Source organism: Engystomops pustulosus, chromosome 2 (assembly GCF_040894005.1).
Source record: "Engystomops pustulosus chromosome 2, aEngPut4.maternal, whole genome shotgun sequence".
Taxonomy (NCBI): domain Eukaryota; kingdom Metazoa; phylum Chordata; class Amphibia; order Anura; family Leptodactylidae; genus Engystomops; species Engystomops pustulosus.
Genome location: NC_092412.1, coordinates 191,765,661 through 191,772,269, shown reverse-complemented (window position 1 = coordinate 191,772,269; position 6,609 = coordinate 191,765,661).

Here is a 6,609-nt window from a genome sequence, read left to right as displayed (position 1 = left end):
TGCGCATAATGTAAGTCCTAAAGCAAAATATATTTATATGAATGAAAAATAGTTTATCCATAATTATACATTTTATATATACATATACAATTATACATTTTGTCTTAGCCAAACTGGTTGCCATATTTTGCGCTGTGTGTGTTCTGGCAATGCTAAGAGGAAAAGACATTGCGGCTACTAATTGCAGTCATCTTTCTAACCCGTACTGCAGATGTGATGGAAAGATAAAAACTGATGTCATCCAACAAATGCTTCTTAGCTAGAAAAATATGTGTGCATCAAGCTATATCTATATAATAACACGAGCTGGCAACCAAGCTTTTCCTTTTTATACTTATGCTGATATCCCATAGGGGCAGAGGGTTACAATTTTAAAGACTGATGATTTTTGGAAACCTAACAGGAATAGTAAGCTGAAATTAGTGAGTAGGGAAATACTCAGAAAGATATTGGTTCATGTCCAATTCAACCCCATGCATGAGAAATATAATAATCGCTAGAATATTTTTTCCTTTTTCCTGTGTTTCAGAGGTTTATTGAACTTTGTGTGTCACTTTCCATAGAGCCTTACCAAAAGTAGGAAAAGAATCACACTTCATTTGATTATGTATCAGCACAATTTTTGCAGATGTTTTTTTTTCGACTGCCACACTTATTGAATTAGCATTTTTCAAAAACTAAAATACAAAACAGAAATTGAAAAAGACAGACATTGGGGCTCATTTACTAAGGGTCGCGCTGTGTTTTGTACCTTTTTCGGGGCTAAAACAGCTTGCACAGGTTTTTAATAAGTATCTGTGATGGGATTGTGGCGCTCACAACCCTCTTTGTGGCACGGCTGCGGTGGCTTCAATGCAGTACAAATTAGGGGGGGGGTGCTGTCGGATAGTCCAACTGATTCGGACTGAGAGCGGTATTTAACTTTAAAATTGTGTCGCAAGCCCTATGTTTAAAATGCCCCACAATAAAGATGGTGAATTCTGCCTGTCCACATTCTCTTTCGACACATTCATGATTTCAGGGGCACGATTTTAATGAATCGCTGCACGCTGTATTATAGACGGACAATGCACTTTCAGTAAACTCTGGTGTCCCTGTAAGTATATGTGCTGCATAGTATTAAACTAGAGGTGCACAACTTGTGGCCCACTGAGTACTGGTGTCTTGCAATGACTTTCTATGTAGCCACCAAAATCAAGAGCAGAGACATCCTTGTTGAATGTGGCTGCCCTACTATAGTGACATGCTCCTCAGTGTCCTCTGGCCATCAATGCACAAGCCTGGTTAAAAAAAAAAACACTTTCCTCCAATGAAAAGTGCCCAAGCATTAAGATTACTTGCTTCCTAGCAAAGGATGTGTGATCCTGGTGCTTTACGAACCCAGTTTGACTTGACTCCTATCTACAGTATATCTGACTTTCCTGACCTCTGAACTATAAATTGGCTTTTGACTTTTTGCTCACAACTCAGACCGATAGTTTGTGTTTTGGATTATATATGTCTGCCCCCCATTTCAACTGTTATGCATCAACATATTTAGGGGTGGGATTCAAATTTTAAACCAGTTCCCTACTTTGTGTGTAAGAAACCTGTTGTGTGATGCATGGCAATAAAAAAAATTATACCTACTCTATTAAACAATTACAATATTTAAAATGCAATATACTTTAATATAATATTTTTATATTTACCGTATATATTCTAGTATAAGCCGACCCGAGTACAAGCTTTGCTACAGAAAGGACATGTGTCTATGGGCTACAGTGGGAGCTCTTTGACTTTTGCTACAGTTGAGGTCTGGAGGCCATGTTACTATTGTCTATGGGGGACTGTGGTGACAATTGGCTATAGTTGGGGCCTGTGACTATTGACTACATTGGGTGCCTCATGAAAATTGGTGAACTGTGGGGGAACTGCTCCTATATTCACTTATATGGAAAAAATGTTACATTACTGGTTACTGTGAGGGCACTGTGACTACATTGGCTACTGTGGGGGCACAGTTATAATGTTAGCTACTGTGGGGGCACAGTTACTATACTGGCTACTGCGGGGGCAAAATGACTATATAGCATTCTGGGAATACTGTTACTCTACTGACTATTGTGGGGGCATTATAACTACACTGCTTAAAAGAATAAAGGGAAAACTCAAATAACACATCATAGATCTAAATAAATAAAATATTCTCATTGCATACGTACAAAGTTGAATGTGCTGACAACAAAATCACAAAAAAATCGAATGGAAATCAAATTTATTAACCAATGGAGTTAATAGATTTGGAGTCACCCCAAAATTTAGAGTGGAAAAAAACACTATAGGCTTATTCAACTTTGAGCTAATGTCCTTAAGACAAGTCCAAATGAGGCTAAGTATTGTGTTTGGCCTCCACATGCCTGTATGACCTCCCTACAATGCCTCAGCAACCCACACAAGTGGCTCAAGTAGTACAGCTCAGTACAGGTAGTACAGCTCATTCTGGATGGCACATCAAATCGAGCTGTGGCAAGATAATTGCTTGTGTCTGTCAGCGTAGTGTCTGGAAGCTCTACCAGGGAACAGGCAAGTACACCAGGAGACATGGAAGGAGCTGTAGGAGGGGCAACAACCCAGCAGCTGTACCCCTACCTCTGCTTTTGTGCAAGGAGGAACAGAAGGAGCACTGCCAGAGCCCTAAAAAAAGGCCACAAATGTGCATGTGTCTGCACAAACAGTTAGAACCCGGCACCATGAGGATGGAATGAGGGGCCAATGTCCATCAGGATTGGCAAATTTACCACTGGCATCCTGTTCTCTACACAGATCGGAACAGGTTCACAATAAGAACACGTGACAAACGTGACAAAGACTAGAGACGCTGTGGAGAACGGTCAACTACCTGCAACATCCTTCCGCATGACCGATTTGGCAGTGGATCAGTAATCGTGCAGGATGGCATTTCTTTGGAGGCTACAACACTCCATGTAGAGCTAGCCTGACTTTTTGTGATTCTGTTGTCAGCACATTCCACTTTTTACAAAACAAAGCATTCAATGAGAATATTTTATTCATTCAGATCTGGGATGTGTTATTTGAGTGTTCCCTTTATTTTTTGGAGCAGTGTGCAACAGCCTTGCCAATGCATAGGTAAGGTGGTTGTTTTGTGAATAGCACCCTCTCCTTGTCAGGATCTATCAGGTGAGCCTACGCAACTCATCCAGAAGATGCTGCTGGGTAAACTTCGTAATTACAGCTGTAGCGCCTGCCTGGGAAGGCAAGAGTTAACACTGTGAAATGTTCTTGTCTAATGATATGTCTAGTGATACTGTAAAGCAAACTGGAAGCTGATTGGAGGGTGCTACCACCTGACCAAGGGAGTATAACATCCCCTGGTGGGTGGGAACACAGGGTCTCAGGTGTACAATGACACAATGACAAATTATGGAGGAGGCAGAAACATGGCAGGCGACAGAGTGGCAGAATGACAGAGTGTAGAGGTGGCAGCAGCAACAGCAGCAGGAGCCCACAGAGTGGCACAATGATAGAGTGTGGAGGTCGCGGCAGCAGCATGGGGTCAGATAGTGGCACGATGACAAATTCTTTAGGTGGCAGGTGGCAGCAACATGGTAAGCCACAGAGTGGCACAATGATAGAGTGTGGAGGTCGCGGCAGCAGCATGGGGTCAGAGAGTGGCACGATGACAAATTCTTTAGGTGGCAGCAATATGGTAGGCCACAGTGAGGCACAATGACAAAATTTAAAATGAATTTGAAGTTTGAAACGAATTTGAAGTTTGAAATTAATTTGAAGTTGAAATTTTCAATATAAATTTGGAGATTATAGGCGCCACATGCATCCTTCATTACAACTTTCCTGAAAATATCATCTTTGCCAAAAAAGAACTGCAAAGGTGGCACCAGCAGCAGCATGATGTCAGAGAGTGGCACAATGATAAATTCTTTAGCTGGCAGCAACATAGGAGCCCCCAGAGTGGCAAAATGACAAAGGGGAGGTGGCAGCAACATGGTAAGCCCCAGAGTGGCACAATGATAGAATAGAGTGTGGAGGTAGCATCAGCAGCAGCAGGAGCCCACAGAGTGGCACAATGACAGATTATGGAGGTGGCGGACAATTCCTGGTAAAGATGGTGGGAGGCAGATGGAAGCATCAGAATAGTGGCTGAGGCAGGTAGTTAAAATCCAGACTCATTTCTCAACGTTTGGGGGAGGCGTCATGGCTGATCTAATCTGATGCATAAGGTGTTGGTGTGTTGAAATCCGGGCAGATCCAAACCTGATTCATCTTGACAAAGGTCAGTCTCTCCACATTACAGGTGGACAAGCGGGTTCTCCTTGGGGTAACGATGGCCCCCGCCGCACTGAACACCCACTCTGATGCCACACTACTGGCCGGACAGCTTCTCTACTGCAAACTCCACAAGTTGTGGCCACGCATCAAGTTTGGCTGCCCAGTAGTCCAGGTTATCCTGGTTCCATGTCCTGCTGCTGGTGGTGGCTACCGTCCTCACTAGCCGGGTGAAGGAAGTTGCTCATTAAGGACTCCAGACATAAGCTGCTGCTGATGGAGCTGCTACTGCTCCTTCACCCCCATCTCCCCACAGCAGCCGTGGCAGTAGAAGGTGAGCGATTACTGCCAGGAATCCCCCGGTCAGACCTGATAGAGGATGGACAATGGCGCACAAAGGCAGCGGCCAACTGTCTTTTCAGTATTTCTCTATAGTACGCCAGTTGTTCCTCCCTCTCAGCAGCTGGAAAAAAGGCAGAGCCAAAACTCCTCCCTATGCCAGATGTTGACTTTTTGGTTGTCACTAGTTTGGCACAGCAGCATGCTGCGGGCCATCTGCGCAAGTGACTCTGACTTCCAGCCTCCATCTCCACTGTATACTGCCACGGTGCTTCTTGGTCATCTGCCTCGTCTTCCTGCTCCTCCTCTCTTGTCATCTAATTGGAAAAATCACTGATTTCACCAGACTCTGCTTGTGCTCCAATGTTCTCCTCCTCCTCCAGTTCAGCCCCCACCGGACTTATGTGGCCATGAGATGTAGTCACCACTTCTCCAGTGCCCTGACCAGACAGATTTTGCAGCATGAGTTCCAGGACATGAAGCAGTGGAATGACATTATTCTTCCCGCAGTTCTGGCAACTAACAAATAACGTGGCCCCCAAAACAGACGCCATAGAATTGAGGCAGAAATCACTATAGAAAGTATGCGGATTTTACACAGAATTCTTCCTATTCACTCCAGCAACAAAAAGAACTGCTACTTGGGGAATACAGATCCCTCAAAACTGACACCCTGGGAAATCACTACAGAAAGTATGTGGATTTTACACAGATTTCGTCCTATTCACTTCAGCAACAAAATTGAACCGCTATTTGGGGTATACAGATCCCCAAAACAGACGCCATGGGATTGAAGCAAAAATCACTATAGAAAGTATGTGAATTTTACACAGAATTCTTCCTATTCACTTCAGCAACAAAATAGAACTGCCATTTGGTGTAAACAGATTCCCCAAAACAGACGCCATGGAATTGAAGCAGAAATCACTATAGAAAGTATGCAGATTTTACACAGAATTCTTCCTATTCACTTCAGCAACAAAAAAGAACTACTATTTGGTGTATACAGACCCCCCAAAACGGACACCCTGGGATTAAAGCAGAAATCACTACAGAAAGTATGTGGATTTTACACAGATTTCGTCCTATTCACTTCAGCAACAAAACTGAACTGCTATTTGGGGTATACAGATCCCCAAAACAGACGCCATGGGATTGTAGCAAAAATCACTATAGAAAGTATGTGAATTTTACACAGAATTCTTCCTATTCACTTCAGCAACAAAATAGAACTATTTGGGGTATACAGATCCCCCAAAACGGACAACCTGGAATTGAAGTAGAGATCACTACAGAAAGTATGTGGATTTTACACAAATTTCTTCTTATTCACTTCAGCAACAAAAAAGAACTGCTATTTGGCGTATACAGATCCCCCAAAAAGGACACCCTGGGACTGCAGCAGAAATCACTACAGAAAGGAAGTGGATTTTACACAGAATTCTTCCTATTCACTTCAGCAACAAAATAGAACTGCTATTTGCAGTATACAGATCACACCAAAACGGACACCCTGGGATTGAAGCAGAAATCACTACAGGAAGGATGTGGATTTTACACAGATTTCGTCCTATTCACTTCAGCAACAAAATAGAACTACTATTTGGGGTACACAGATCCCTCAAAACGGACACCCTGGGATTGGATCAGAAATCGCTACAGCACAGTACAGTACAAAAAGCTAAATGCCGGAGGCAGCACATGCAGTTTGAAATGCCATGATTGGAAATGGCTGCCTGTTTTTATAGGGCTGTGTGAACATCACATAAGCCTGCCAGTCTCTGATTGGCTTACAGGTCTGCACATGTGATCGAAGGGTGTTCCTTTCTTCTTCCCAGAGTTCTCTGCCCCATGTAACATGTTGTACTCGCGGGACATTTTGATAATAAAGGAGGAAAAAGAAAAAACTTTGTTCCAACTAATCACCTTAAACCTTGGATTTGTAACAAATCAAAGTTTTCCTGGAATTCCAACCAAATTCCG